We start from the raw sequence: 15,473 nt of genomic DNA on the forward strand, positions 1-15,473 counted from the left end.
CTGAGCGCAACCTCGTACCCAGCCCCAGGCAGGGGGACGCTGCCCTCTGCCCATGGCCGGGTGCTGGTGGGCAGCGTGGTGCAGGGGGAGGCCTGGAGCCTGGCTGAGGGGCTCTGGGCAGCTCCCTGCCCAGCACCAGCTCTGCCTGCTCCCCTGCTCCCTCCACCCCACACCCTGGGGGCAATCGGAGCTGTGGGCACATTCCCCTGGGGAGGGCATTTCCCTCACACCACTCCCTCCTGCTGCTGCCCTCATGGACACAGGTGACGCACACAGGAGTGCTGCCTGCGCTGGCAGAGGTGACTCAGGGAAGGGGCTTGCCCCTCTCCATCGAGCCTCCCCTGGCAGGACCAGAGCCTGGCAGCAGCGCCTGCAGCGACAGTCTCCTCCCGACCCAGTTAGCTGCAGAGATGCTGAAGGGGCAGCGCTCTGTGGGGTGGCCCTGTGCAGGAGCAGTCCCAGTGCAGAGGCAAGGCCAGCTTCCCCCATGGCCAGGCAGGAGGGTCTGAATGGAGTTTTCTGGGGAGGGTCTGAGGGCAGCAGGGCACAAGGGGGCTGTGCTTGTCAGGGACATGGCATGGGAGGAGAGGGCACCCTAAAGATCAGCCCCGAACGACATATGCCATGTGTAAGGGGATGTAGCTCAGTGGAAGAGCGCCTGCTTTGCATGCAGGAGGTCCTGGGTTCAGTCCCCAGCATCTCCAGCAAGGACTTTTGTGCCTCGCTGTGTTGTCTTCCCAGCAGATATAAGGGGGGTGGAAGTCCCCTGGGTAAGCCTGGGTCTCTGATTGGGAGGCTGCTTCCTGCCATCCATCAAAAGCCTCATCAACTTCCTCTTCCTGATCTGGTGGCTTGTTGTAAACACCTACAGCAGTGTCTGCCGTGTTAGCCTGCCTAGTCATCCTCACCCATAAGCTCTGGACTCACTGTTCATCCACCCCTAGCCTTCCATGATGGAACGAGTGGCTGGGGAGAGAGCGGGAGAGCAGTGGAGGTTGTCTCCCTTGACTTCAGTAAGCTTTTAAACACTGTCTCCCATAGCATCCTCATAGGCAAGAAGTGTGGGCTAGATGAGCGGCCAGTGAGGTGGCTTGAGAAGTGACTGAACGGCAGAGCTCAGGGGCTTGTCATCAGCAGTGCAGAGTGTAGTTGGAGGCAGTGATGTCCCTCCAGGGCTCCGTACTGGGGCCACTCTTCTTCAACTTAGTCGCCAGTGACCTGGACGAAGGTACAAAGTGCCTCCTCAGCAAGTGTGCCGACGATAATAAACTGGGAGGAGCAGCTGATGCATCAGAAGACTGTGCTGCCATTTGAGAGACCTGGAGAGGCTGGAGAGGTGGGGGGAGTGGAACCTCATGAAGTTCAACAAGGGCAAGTGCATGGTCCTGCACGTGGGGAGGTATAACCCCATGCACCAGTGCAAGCTGGAGGCTGAGCTGCTGGAGAGCAGCTCTGCGGAGAAGGACGTGGGAGTGGTGGTGGACACTAAGTTGACCATGAGCCAGCAATGTGCTCTTGTGGCCAAGAAGGGCAGTGGCAGCCTGCAGAAGGGACGATTGAGAGGGGATCTTATCAACGTGTACAAGTACCAGAAGGGAGGGTGTCAAGAGGATGAGGGTCACACTCTTTTCAGTGGTGCCAAGCAGCAGGACAAGAGGCGGTGCGCACCAGCTGAAACACAGGAAGTTCCACCTGTGTGTGAGGGAAAACTTCTTTCTTGAGTGACCAAGCACTGGAAGAAGCTGCCCAGAGAGGTTGTGGAGTCTCCCCTAACATTCTCTGAATCTGCAATTTTCTGATTGCCTCAGTGCCCCCCACCCCCTAAGTCTGGCCCTGGACAACCTACCAGAACCATAAGTTCTGGTAGGGCAGATGTAATGATGGAGTGGGGCAGCCATAGATGCCTGCGACCCTCTTTGGGTCCCTGGCTAGTGCAGTACCAGCAGGGTTTGGTCCAGGTCTTTGCGGCCACTTCTCCTCTCAGTCCACCCCTCCTGGCCCTTTCTCTTCCTGGCTTTCATTTTGCAGGATCAATAGATGTTTTAGGAGGACCCAGAGAGTGGGGGGCAAGTGGGGCAGATGATTGGCACTGTACTAGAGGAGGTCCTGGTGCAGAGGGGACAGGGAGGAGCCACCCAAGCTGTGGTCCTGGCTGTGGGCAGTGACAGCTGGGAGGGCTGTGGGTGCTCCTGGGTGCCAGGTGCTGCTGCGGCACAGCGCAGGGCTGCGACGGAAACCTTTTGAAGCAAAGGAGGACTCCAAAGCAAACACCCTGAGTGCCCCGTTCAGCCCCATCCTGCTGCAGGGCCAGCCCTGGCCAGGGCCCTGGGGGTGATGGGGGCCGTGCCTCTCTGTGACACGGGCTGTGGTCACAGGAGACATCCCGTGTCACAGCCACAGTTGCCCTCCCCCACCCAGACCCGGCCTCTCCCCACATGTCCCAGTGAGGCTGGTCTAGCGCAGGCGCTGGGGCTGCTCTCGGCACCTCTCTGCTGCCAAGAGCTGCCGAGCCTGAGCAGGAGCCAGGGAGCGGAGGTCAGGGCAGTGTGGGGTTGTACAGAAGTGTGCAGGAGGAGGAGGAAGAGGAGAGGAGCTGCTTCCTCATCACCTGCCGCTGCAGGGGTGACCCAGAGCTCGCAGGACCAGGATGGAGCTCTGGGACGCTGGCCATGGGAAACGGCGTGGACAGGGGGTGCCAGCACTCCCCAGCTGGGGTAAGGCCTTCCGGAGATCCTCCTCAGGTCTAGCAGGGATCCTCCCCAGGTCTGGCAGGGTATCGCCTGGAGGCAGTGCCCACCTCAGCCCCTGTAGGGAATGGGGCCTGTTTGGGGAGGGGGTGCTCTTGGAGGACGCTCGCACTGCTCATCCTCCGGCTGAGGCAGGTACGGAGCAGCTGAGAGCTGCCCCCAGAACATGACGGGTCTTTCCCTTCTCTTCCAGAGCAGCTTGCTGTCTAGGAAGAGGTGTCTGACTACATTGTGCAGCAGATGATGCAGAACCAGGTGGGTGTGCCTTGCGGGGCCTGCCCCGGGAAGCCTTCTCCTGGAGCTTGTGTGTCTGTGGGATGACTTCTCTGCTTTGACTGGCAGAGTTGAGAGGGTGAAGAGGAGGGGGATGAAAGCGTCTGGAAAGGTCTTCCAAAGAAGGGCCCCAAGGTTTCTCCCAAGCTTTGTCCAGCGCTTTGTCTGTCCCCTTTGTACAGCAGGATGGAGCAGGGCACCGAGCACCATCCCCACGCCCTGACAAGTGCCCGGCCTGTCCAGCTGCCAGTCTCATCATTCTTCTCTTCCTTCCTGTTTGCAGGGAGTCCGAGTTATTCGCCTTGGCACATTTGACGTAGTAACCGAACACGTCGGTGGTGGGAAGCGTGCTCTTCTCACTGTTCGCAGGCCCGTGTTCCATCTGTCGCGGAGTATTGCAGAGCTTCCCGGCCTCGCCTATGACATGGCCTATGCTCCTGGTAAGAGGAGAGGCTGAACCACTTGCTTCCCCTGGGGACATCCTTGGGGTGTGCCTAACTGCTGGGCAGCAGTGACTGTTAGGAAGCTAGAATTCCTTCAGCAGCTGTGGAGAACAGCTTCAGGGGGTTTTAAAGCACCAGGACAACATCATGCACATTACAGTCACACTCCCTCCCTCCCAGACTTGCTTTCACAGCTGGCCACAGGCCAGATGTCTTGGGGCTGCTGCTTCTCTGCTACTGACTGCGTTCCACTTCTGCTGCTTCCCAGGTCATAAGCTCTCCGAGCCCCTCAAGTACGCTCACATAGCCTCGGCCCTCTCTGTTCCTCGGAAGACAGTGGAGGCGTGCATAGAAGAGACCATGCGGCTTTTCTCCCGCTGCCTGCAGAGCGGGAAGAACGTGGCCCTTGTGCTGAAGGGCCTTGGCACGCTTGTAATTCAAGGAGCAGCTGTGAAAATGAGGTTTTGCAGGGACTTTCTGAAGAGGCTCAATGGGACAGAGCAGCTGCTGGAAGCTCTTCTCGCGGTGAGTTCCCCATTCCTCCAGCACTACCTGTCGTCCTCTGGAAAGCACCAGTGAATGCAATGTTGTCAGCCTGCTGTGACCTATCCAGGTGCATGGAGAGTCCCAGCTGAGAGTAATGCCAGCTCCCGGGACAGCCGGTCTTGAGCGTCCAGAGGACTTGGCAACAAGGACGGCCCTGGGAATAGCTGTGCTGGCTCTGCCCCAAAAAATCATCCAGCCCCAGAGCTCATTTTCATGTGCTCAAGGGAAAAGTCCCAGAAAAGGGCCGGTCCTGTGTGCTTTTTCCCAGGAGACTTCCCTCCTGACAGAAAGCCATGGTTTAGTGCTGCTTTGTGTCAGGACCACATCTGAACCCATGTCTCCCTGGACTGTGTCTGGGACAGTAAGGCAGCGAGTTCAGCACTTTCCCCTGATGCTGGGTGACACTATTTCTGCGTGTCCCCTTGGGAGCTCGGCCTGATGCCTCCATGGGACATTTTTGCCCTAGGGTGGAGTGAGGGCAAGGGAGTAATCCTTCCTCCCCTTGCCTGGGCCAGCGGGCATGTGAAGCAGCTCTGTGAAACCTCTGCTGACCTCAGTGCTCTCCGTTTGCAGCTGGAGGGCCTGAGTGTCTTTCATCTCTCCCATGGGGCAGCTGCTCAGAATATTGGATCCCCCTGGTCCTCTTGTTCTTTGGCATTTCTACCTCTGTCTCCAAGTAGGTTTGTTTTTGCAGGAATCATTGCTCGCCCCACTCTCTGGACACGAAGCAGAGGCTTAGGCAGACCAAGGCCCCTGTGCGACCAGAGCCCTCTTGCTGCTCTTGCTGTGCTGGTCTAGTTGTGCTGAGCAGCTCTTGCCAGGGCCCTGGAGTCTCGCCACCATGAAGGGCGTCTTTCTGTCCAAATGTGAGCATTTGCACGCTGCTAGTGATGGCTGCAGCATGTCGCAGAGAGAGTCGTTGGAGCCCAGTGGCCTTGGCCAGGTCTCTAGTGCAGCCCCGTCCTTCAGCGTGGTCCTTCAGGTGCAGCAGGAAGGCTGAGATGTGAAAGGAGGCTGAGCTGAGCCTCCTCTCATGGGTTAAGGCAGAGATGCAAGCCGGCTGCAGGCCAGACCTCTGCACTAGGCAGGACCTGGTCTCCTGACTGCATCTCTCGATTCTCAGCCTTGCAAAAAGCCTGGCAGTCTTCTCACCCTTTCTCCTCCATTTCCTGTAAACTGCTCTGCTGCACAACTGAGGGGCCACGGAGAGGCGCAGAAAAATTCCATGTTTCAGAGGCAGCTGCTTCTCTGAGCAGTGGGAAAGTGTGCTGCCCTTGTGCGCCCTGAGACAACTGTCTGGGCATCATCTCTCGTGTGTCTCTCCCCTTTGCAGATGCCAGAGATGAGGGATTCAGTCCTCTCAGGCTCCGAAACTGCTGCTTTGCAGACCCGTTCTGGTCGTGTCATTGTCTTTCCTGAGTGAGTACATTCACTTCTTAGCCCCGGCTGGCCAAGCCAGCAGCTTCTCGGGACTTGTCTGGTAGCCCTGTGTTGCCAGTGCTTGTGAAAGCTGCTCAGGAAGTCATTGGAGAGGAATACTTTCCAGTGTGGATCAAAGTGCAGGTTCCTGCTGGTCACTGGCTCAGGAGGTTTTCTTGTCTTCTGTGAGACATGCATGAATCAAATGTGTGCTGAACATGTTGTCTTGGGTCAAATGTCTTCTGTGGGGAGGCCTGTCTAGGGCAAAGCGAAGCCTGTGCGCAGTGGGGTTGTGGAGAGCTTTGTGCTGGCTCCCATCCTGCTCAGTGTTTTGTCCCATTAGTTGTCTGGGAGATGGTGGTTCCTTTTTGCAGAGGCACGGAGATGAGATTTGGAGAGCCTGCAGGTGATACGGTGGGTGAGAGGGGCATTAGAACTGGTGCTGCCAAGCACCCCTTCTCACAGGAAGGCTAGGGAAGCTCTGCAAGAGGCAGAGAAGGAAGCTCCTGCCCCTGCAGATGCTGGAGGTCTTCACAATGTCTCTCAGCTTGCTGATACACTCCTCCAGCATCTGGCATGTTCTGCCTATTGTGCTTTGGACAAAGAGGGGCTTCTTGGTAGCTCCCTAATGCCCCTCTGTCCCCATTATGGACACAAGGTGCAAAGGAAGTGTGGTGCCCTCCCTTTAGACTGGCATCTTTTTCCTCTTTCCAGGTACAATGCTGACAGTCCATCTAGAAAGCCCCCTGTGGCACCTGCAAAGCCCCCGCAGGAAGAGGAGAAGGCAAAAGAGGACACCAGGGCCAAGAAAGGTAATGGGAAAGCTGGGTCCTGGCAGGGGTTTGTGCCTTCTGCTTCCGTCCTCTTTGGCCAGGCAGTGGAGGCAAGGCGACAGTGCCATGGCTCAGGTAGCATCAGGCACCGGAGGTGATGCTGCGTTCCCAGTACGGGACTTCTGGAGTGATTCCTGAGGGAACACGACCTCCCGGCAGCCCAACACTCCCAGCTGCAGCTGATGCCTCCCAGATAAACTTTCCCCCATTGCCACGGCACTCAGTGGCACCCTGGGGTGCACTGCAAAGTGCTCTTGCACTGGAGGTGTTGGTGCAGAAGGGAGGCAAACGTGAGCACTGTCCTTGTGCAATGTGAATCCTAAATTGTGCAGGGAGCTGCAGGTCACAGAGAGGCTGAGCTATTTCATGGGACCAGTGAGTTGTCATTGAATGAGAAAAGCCCCTGAGAGTAGATGGGGAAAAACAACAAGGCAGAGAGAAGCCAGTGTGCGGAAGGGCCTAAGACCACCCAGGAAAGAAGGCCTAGAAGGAGTCACCTTGAGGCCTCACACTGTTATCACAGGCTGGAGCACATCTGAAGAGCCTTCCCGTTCCAAAGGCCTCCTCAATGCTGTCCTGAAGTGTTTTCTTCTCTCCTGCTTACAGGAAATCTTCCCGCCAAGCACCTCCCCCTCAGAGCGAGGCATCCTCCAGCCAAAATAACAGCTCCCACGAAGCAGAAGGGGAAAGGGAAGAAAGCAGAGGACAAAGCGCCTGCTGGCAGGTGAGAGCCGTGGAGGAGTGGGTGAGGGTGAGCCTGTAGCCTAGTGCATGTCTGGGGGAGATGTTTCCTCTGCACACAAGGTTCACAGCAGCTCTGAATGTCCTTTATCACATGCCCCAGGGACTCCTGAGCCCTTGATGGCGAGAATGCCTTGACAGCCCTGACCACTTTCTCCTTCTTTGACCCTGCGTCTCCAGGAACAATCTGTTCTCCATGCCTAAGCACAGGGCACTGGGGACAGCCAGGTCATTTGTAATACATTTGGCAGGATGGGGTAAGGGTGTCTCTTGGAGCCTGTCTTGGTAGAGGAGGCTGCTCCTCTCCGGGCTGCATCCAGAGCAAGCCCGTGTCTGGGCACGCTGAGCGTTCCTGCAGGCACATCCTGCAGCCCCGGGCGTTTCAGCTGGGGGTGGTCTCTGTCCCTGTGGGTGTGAACACAGTCAGCGGAACCCATCTCCTTCTCTGGCAGAAGGGCCTTGTGCCACAGAGGCAGGTGCCCAGCCGGTGAGTGCAGGACGGAGACCCAAGTGCCCCTGTGCTCCCAGCACCTGCCCACAAGGTGTCTTTTCAGGGGGCTCCCGGCCATCGCAGGCAGCTGCTCCAGGAAGGTGGTGCAAGGCAGGACAAAGGGCAGTGCTGAAGCCATGCCCCCACCGGAGAAACTGGTGAAGAAAATCCAGAGGTGGCCAGGACAGGTGCGTGCTACAGCCTGAGGTCCTGCTTGTGCCACGGGGACGTGTGGAAAAGCGCAGTCCTATGGGCAGTGGGTAGGAGAGATCCCTGCCTGCGTGTTCACTTGGCCAGTGACCAACCACATCTGGGCCTTGCTTGAAAAGGTGCAGGTCACCCGCTAGTTCTGGAGGGCATTTGTCCCTCCGGCATTCTCAGGAAGCACCTCAGAAGCCCCTCTTTGGCCCTTTTTCCCGTGGGAAGGTACCTGCTGGGCCTTTCAGGGAGAGGCCATGGGCAGTTTCCCTTTAGTTCTGTGATCTGGCAGGAGAGAGGATGAGAAATGCCCTTTGCACCCTGGGAAAGCACAGATGCCAGCAGTCCTCTTTGCCGTTTCTTTTCTGTGGCCCTCCAGGTGGAATATCACTTCCAGATAATGGGCGAGGGCGTTCTTGTCTTTCCTCCCATCTGAAGCCCTGTGAAGATTTCCCCTTCTGGAGTCCTTGGCTGGAGACCCAAGCAGGCAACAGAAGAGAGAAGAGTGCTTTGGGAGAACTCCCCTGAAGAAAGGCTGGCATTTCCTCCAGAGCTTTTTTCCAGAAGCATCTGTAAGAGGCAAGGACCCATCAGGAAGGGGGCTTCTGCTTCCATTGACAAGCAGTTAGTCTTCTCCAAATTTCTTTTTTTTGGGGGGGGGGTTATTTATTTCTTAATAAAACTTTTCCTGAACATTGCACAGAGATTTGACTTTTGCGTTTTCTGTCCCCTCACGACCAGCTCATGGCACCAATGCCTCCATCCATCCTCCCCACTTCCCTCACCCAAGCCTACTCCCCCATGTGGCTGCCCAGCCCTGCCCAGCCCAGCTCCAGCTCCCCGTCCCTGCACAGAGGGAGAAGCCCTGCTCCTGCCGCCCCACAGCAGCTCTTGCTGCTGCTGAACCCTGCTCTCCCAGCTGGAGCTCAGCTGCGTCTACCACCCACTGCGTCCCGCTGCGTCTCCAGTCTCAGCCTCTCTCCAGCCAACAACTCAGGCCAAGGATCAAGCACAGGCTGGGTGGTGAGCGCTGTCCTCTCCACCCACGTTGTGCTCGAGGCAGATGAAGCACTGTCCCAGCTACAGGGGTCTCTGGCAGAGCCGCCTGCACAGCAAGCAGAGCTCTGAAGTGCTCCCACATCCCTGCACAGTCACGGCAGCAGGGACTCAGCCGGCCCCTTTGGCTGCCCCATGGCACTGCTCCCTCCCTTCTCCCCATTCAGGAAGCAGAGGTACAGACATGACCACCCAGCACGGGCACACGCTGGTCCCTCTCCTGTCCTTCCTACCAGGGATGGGCATGGCACAGCACAGCTCAGCTCAGCTTCAGCAAGACACACATGCATCCTCCGTGCTGCTCTCCTGGTCCCCTGCCCATCCCATTTGGTCCAGAGGGACATCCCCCAGGAGTGTGCATGTGCTAGCCTCCAGCAGATGTGCTGTCCCAGAGCCACCTGGCCAGGGCTGGACCTCTGGAGAAGTGGAGAGGGAATTTTGCCTTTTCCCTCTGGGTTTCCCACGTCAGTTCCTGGGAGTGGAAAAGAGCATTCCCTGCGAGCAGGGGAGGTGCAGGGAGTTTGCCGCTCATGAAAGAGCAGGGAGGTGTATGGAGGTGGCATCACATGAAGGGGCTGGTGAAGACGGGGCCATGAGATGCTTTGGGAACACTCTTGGGTTCCATTTGTGTCTGCTGAGGATTGCCTTTCTGCTCTTCTTTGCGGAGGACAGAGGGCAGAATGGATAGCATTCACTAAACCCTGATTTATTCTCTTTTAGCCCTAGCAAAGGGTGTGCCTTCTGCTTGGTGCTGATCCTAAACACTTCTGATTCCTCTCCCCATTCCCTCCCGGTGAGCCTCCCCATCCCCCCACCCCCAGCAAGACCTACCTCTGCACACACACACAGGGGTGAAGGGGAAGGTCAGTGGCACCAGCCCAGCAGCCGTGACCCCCCTGCTCACAGCCGCCCTGCCTTGGGACACAGGTCCTTCCCTGGGCCCTGGGCCTTCCCCAGCCTCCGTCAGACCCCTGAGGTTCCCACCGCTTTGTCTGGGATCCTTCCTGGGGACTGTGAGCAAAAGCCAGGGTGCTAAGCAGCACAGTCCCCCAGGCACCCCACCACGGGGGCACCGTCCCTGGGTGGGCTCCAACCAACAACCTTTCTGTTTACAGCCGAACATGCTGCGTGCTGTGCCACAGAAACCCCCCACCTGGGGTTGTGCCGGGGGCTCCAGTGTCAGCACTGTCCTGGTGGTGTGGGCATGGGAACGTCCCTGAGCCCAGCCCCATGCCCAGCCCCAGGCAGGGGGATGCTGCCCTTTGCCTATGGCCGGGTGCTGGTTGGCAGTGTGGTGCAGGGGGAGGCCTGGAGCCTGGCTGAGGGGCTCTGCGCAGCTCCCTGCCCAGCACCAGCTCTGCCTGCTCCCATGGTCCTTCCACCACACAGTCCAGTTCATTGTGAAGGGGGTGCTCTTGGAGTACGCTTGCATTGCTCATCTCTTTGGTTAGGAATGTGCACTTTGGAGTGTGTATGCACACTGTGGGGTGGGTGTATACTACGGTGCATGTGCACACTTTGGAGTAGGTGAGCACTTTGCACGGTGTGTGCATACTCTAGTGTGTATACACATGCTGGGTTCCTTCTGCATTTTAGGTGCTGTCAACCCCCTCTTTGCCCTGAGGCTGCTCTCTCCTGCCCAGCCATGGCCTCCGAACACACGTCCTGGTGAGGTCGGGGGTGGCCAGGCACTGCGGCTGCCCTCAGTACCACTCCGCTGCCAGGAGCTGCCAGGCCTGTGCAGGAGCTGTATAGAGGAGGCTGGGGCAGTGTGGGGCTGTGGAGAAGTGTGCAGGAGGTGGAGGAGGAGGAGAACAGCTGTTTCCTCATCACCTGCTGCTGCTGCGGTGCAGGTCCTTCCCTGAGCCGTTCACTGGCCTGCGTCAGACTCCTGAGGTTACCACCGCTTTGGCATCAGATATTCCTGTGCTGGTCATTTTGCACCAAAGGTTTGGGAGAGGCTGAAGGCAGCAGGCTATTGCTGAGGCCTGGTGAGTGCCTTGCCCCCAGCAGCTCAGTGTGCTCCCATGGGACAAACCCTGTCTGAAAGCGGCTTTCAGAGCTGCCCTGGGATAGCTCTTTCCCTCCTCCCCTGCCCCAGGGGAGAAGATGTGCCCAGCTCCAGAGTGATCCCCAGCCCCAGCATGCCGGAGGGAAGCTTCCCTCTCCCAACCCACCCTGCTGGTGCCAGTCCAACCTCCAAGGCTTCAGCACAGACCTCCAGGAAGCTGGAGCTGCCTTGGGCCTCAAGGCAGTCTGGTGGCAGGAGGGATAGGCATGGGCACAGCAGCAGCAGTGCCAGGAGCTAGGGGAGGAGCAGGGCAATTGGGGTGGAGACCCCTGCCCTTGGCTACATAGCTGGGACACTGCATGGCTGATGCCTCTGTGGCCAGCCAGGCTCCAGGTTCGGGGTGGATGGCAGCTTGAGGATCATAGCACTGGGATTTTAATGGACTTCCAGTGCAAGCATGGCTGTGGCGAAGGCAAGTGGGCAGAGCCAGGTACATGCAACTGCAAAGGATGGGGGGTGGAAACGGCAGTGCGGGGCTGCTGGAGGCCCTCCCTCTTCTCCCTGTGAGAAAGAGAGTCCTGGAGAGATGGGAGAGGAGCACAGGGCAGGGTGAAAGAGGCAGACGGAGCCACTTGGGGTGCATCAGGGAGTTTTCCAAAGCCCCGGGCTCTGCCAGAGACCTATGAATCTTCCCCTGAAACTCTCCCAGCAGCTCTTATTCTGTCCTGCCCTAGTGGCTCTTGACCCCACACCAGGCATACTGGAGCAGAGGCTGATGAGCTGGAGGTGCCTCAGGGCAAGCTGTGCCAGCCCCAGGCAGCTGGCCCTGAGCATGGGGCAGCCCAAGCCCCTCCTCATATGTCCCATCCTGCTTGGAGGGCAGCATGCGAACATGGGAGCAGCCTGTTCCTGCCCAGGGGGACCTTTCGCAAGGGAGGCAACTTGACAGCCGTCGCACTGCAGCAGCACCCACTGTGGCCCCTGCCGCAGCCCTGCCACCCTGGCCCCTGCCTGGCCTCCTGCCTCCTTTGCTTCTGGCTCCCAGCCCCTCTCTTTGCACTGCACGGACCAGCTCTGCAGGCAGCAGCTCAATGAACTCTGCCCCTCCCCACCTTTCCCCACACCAAGGATCTAGCCCCAGACAGGCAGCAGGATGCCAGCCTCCCCTCAGCCCACCGATAGGCTCCCCCAAGCCCCTTCTCCCTCATGAGGTTGGTGGAGCTGAGCTGGCCCGGGGTGGCCAGCCAGCACCAGAGCAAGGACAGGGCAGGGCGGGGAGCACTGGGGCAGGGTGAGCAGCCCAACTTGGGGCCCAGCAGCTGGACGGGGGAGGACGGAGGCCACTGAGGCCTGAGGATGCTGCTCTGGCAGCAGCTCCATGCTGGGAGTTTTGGGGTTTCACCCTGTACAGGGAGCAGCCTGTGGTGGGGCTGTGAGCAGAGCGCTACCCTGGACCCAGGCTCTGTCCTGCTCAGAGGTAGAGGTGCATGAAGGAGGGTGGGGCCGGCCACGGGCTCTGCCCCTTGCTTATCAGTAGTGCAGCTCACAAGACAGGCGGAGCCTGGCTCTGTGCTCAGGGTCTTTCCATTCATGCAGTCGCAGAGGAGTTTTACTGGGAAGGGTCCTCAGGGCATTTCCAGTCTCAGAAAGCAAAGGAAAGTGCATATGTCCAGTTCCTAGGGTGCCTTTAGAAATGATCCCTTTCATCAGCATATGTGGAAATATGCGATTAGTGAGATTACATCCACAGCAAAACAGGCAGAGCAGTGGTAACACGAGTCAACGGCTGTATTCTTCTCCTGAGACTCATACCCTGCCTGAAAATTTACATTAGTTCCTCATGGGGAACACTGACATTTATATTAAAATCATTCAGTCATCTTAGCTGATGAGTGTGTGTTCTTGTTTGGCAAATGTTGAAAACGGTTCTTCACCTTTTCAGGCAGAGCTCAGGCATCTCACTGCAAGCATCCAGGGGCCCTTGGAGAGGCTCTCGTGTATCTGAGGTACCTGCCCGGCTCTGGCGGCCCTCCCAGAGGACCTGCAGAAGATAGGAGACCCTTGGAGCCACAGATGGAGGCAGGGCAGAGGGGAACAAAGCACCTACCCTGGCACTGACATCCATGAGCCTGTGACTGCATCCCACCGCAGTTCCAAAAATCACTTTCCTTTAAAAAGGAAGAAAATTCCCCCGCCCCCCCCCCCAAAAGACCAGTATATTTAAAAAAACGACAACAAAGTGAAGGACAATAAGAACACAAAGAATTTTAAAACCTGAAAAGTGTAACAAAACCCCTCTTCACCTGAGATCATTTTCTGAACTTCCTGGCTCCAGCCGCCAGGCTCCTGGTTCCTGTCAGGGAGAGAAGCGCCGGCCCCGCCCGCGCCGCCCCCGTCGCCTGGCAACGGCGCCTCCTGCTGCCCCAGCCCTCTGTGCTGCCTGTCCAATCAGCCAGCGCGGGGAGGCAGAGAGCCAATGAGTGCCTGGGAGGGGCGGGCTGTGCTGTGAGAGACATGCAGAGAATCACAGAATGGGTAAGGTTGGACGGGAGCTCTGGAGATCATCTAGGCCAACGTGCCTGCTCAGCAGGGTCACCCAGAGCAAGTCAGACAGGGTTGCATCCAGGCGGGCCTTGAAGATCTCCAGAGAAGGAGACTCCACAACCCCTCTGGGCAACCTGTTCCAGTGCTCTGTCACTCTCACAGTGAAGAAATTCCCCCTCACGTTCAGGCGGGACTTCCTGTGCTTCAATTTCTGCCCATTGCCTCTTTTTCCTGTCACATGGGAGTACTGAAAAGAGTTTGTCCCTGTCGCCTTGACACCCTCCCTTCAGGTACCTGTACACATTGATAAGATCCCCCCTCAGTCTTCTCCTCTCCAGGCTAAAGAGGCCCAGCTCTCACAGCCGTTTCTCAGAGGGCAGGTGCTCCAGTCCTCTGATCATCTTTGTAGCCCTACACTGGACTCTCTCCAGTAGCTCCATGTCTCTCTTGTCCTGGGGAGCCCAGAACTGGACACAGTACTCGAGATGAGGCCTCCCCAGGGCTGAGTAGAGGGGCAGGATCACCTCCCTCCACCTGCGGGCAACACTCTTCCTAATGCAGCCCTGGAGGCCATTGGCCTTCTTGGCCACAAGGGCACATTGCTGGCTCATGGTCAACTTGTTGTGCACCAGCACTCCCAGGTCTTTCTCTGCAGAGCTGCTCTCCAGCAGGTCAACCCCCTGCTTGTACTGATGCCTAGGGTTATTTTTCTGTAGGTGCAGGACTCTGCACTTGCCCTTGCTGAACCTCATGAGGTTCTTCTCTGCCCAGCTCTCCAGCCTGTCCAGGTCTCTCTGTATGGCAGCACAGCCCTCAGGTGTGTCAGCCACTCCTCCCAGCTTGGTATCATCAGCAAACTTGCTGAGGATGCACTCAGTCCCCTCATCCAGGTCATTGATGAAAAAATTGAACAGGATGGGACCCAGTACTGAGCCCTGGGGGATGCTGCTAGCCTCAGGCCTCCAACTAGACTCCACGCTGCTGATGACAACCCTCTGAGCTCTGCCTTTCAGCCAATTCTCAATCCACCAAGGAGAGCACCCAATGGCATGCCCCTGTGGGGCTGTCTGTGCTCGCCCACCCGGACCAGCCTGGCCTAGCACCTGCCACCTGCGGCTGGGCTGGAGCTCTCCATCCTTCGGTGACAGGCGTAGGGGTCCGGGTTTCTCCTGAGGGCATTGGGAGGGTTCCGGGGGCCCCAGAAAACACACCGAGGGTGCTGTAGGGGAGACCGGGCTCACCCAGTGTGTATTTTGTGGTGCGTGGAGAACTGAGTGCCTTTGCGCGGTCGGGCACAGTCATGTTGCTCATCTCCCAGCACATCTCTCTCGCCCAGTGCCGGTTTCAGGCCTCATTTGTGTCCCAGCTCTGCCAGGGCTCAGTTTGGGTTCACAGCCAGTCTGTCTGCACATGCTGTGGCCTCTCTGCAGCTCCACATCACCTCAGTGGACATGGGGATGGAGCATCCCAGTGGCGGAGTGGTTTCCTATTGCCCCTGCCTGCACACATGCCGCTGAGGGACAGAGGGATGGAGGTTGTGGCGTATTACCTGAGGAGCCATCGAGGAAGCCCTTGCCCCCTGCCAAGTCCTTCCCTCTCTGGCAGCACTGAGCCCAATCTCTGCAGAAGGAAGAGAGAGCAGTATAACCATCGGAGCCCCCTGAAGTGGCCTCTGGAAAGTGTAAGCCTGGTGCTAAGGTAGAAGGAGCTCTTCCTCCCCCCCAAAAAAAGTTGAAATGTTTTTTGAAAATAATAACCATTGCAGCATTTACATTTCCATGTATTTGTTTAAATTGATGAGTATTCACATCATGTAATCGATGGTTATAGCATTTTCTTAACGTTCAAAGAGGAATATTGAGATGTAGCTTAAGAATGGGGCAGATGAGGACCCCAAGGGAAACAGACCCCGACCAGAGGGCTGGGGGCACAGGAGGCCCCTGCGGCCCAGCCAGTTCCCACTCCTGGCCCACCTGCTGGGCACAGCAGTGCAAGGAAAGTTCCTGGCACCTGGCCCCATGTGGACAGCTGCTCGTCCACTGCTGGCCCTAGTGGCCACAGACCAACCTGCCTGCTGGGGGCACAGAACCACCCACACTTGGCTCTGGGGAGTCTCCTCAAATCCCCCCAAAGGCCTCGTGGTGCCGTCCTGTGGCTCAGGGGGCCATGGAG

At 57.9% G+C, this 15,473-nt stretch overlaps 1 non-coding gene across 1 annotated transcript; it reads left to right on the forward strand.

Annotated features, from left to right (window-relative positions):
* The first annotated feature begins 632 nt into the window (after positions 1-632).
* On the forward strand, positions 633-704 carry TRNAA-UGC (transfer RNA alanine (anticodon UGC)). Its single transcript has one exon. It is a non-coding gene; the product is annotated as a tRNA-Ala (tRNA).
* Positions 705-15,473: the final 14,769 nt, after the last annotated feature.

This window comes from Rhea pennata, unplaced genomic scaffold (genome assembly GCF_028389875.1).
Source record: "Rhea pennata isolate bPtePen1 unplaced genomic scaffold, bPtePen1.pri scaffold_26, whole genome shotgun sequence".
Classification (NCBI taxonomy): domain Eukaryota; kingdom Metazoa; phylum Chordata; class Aves; order Rheiformes; family Rheidae; genus Rhea; species Rhea pennata.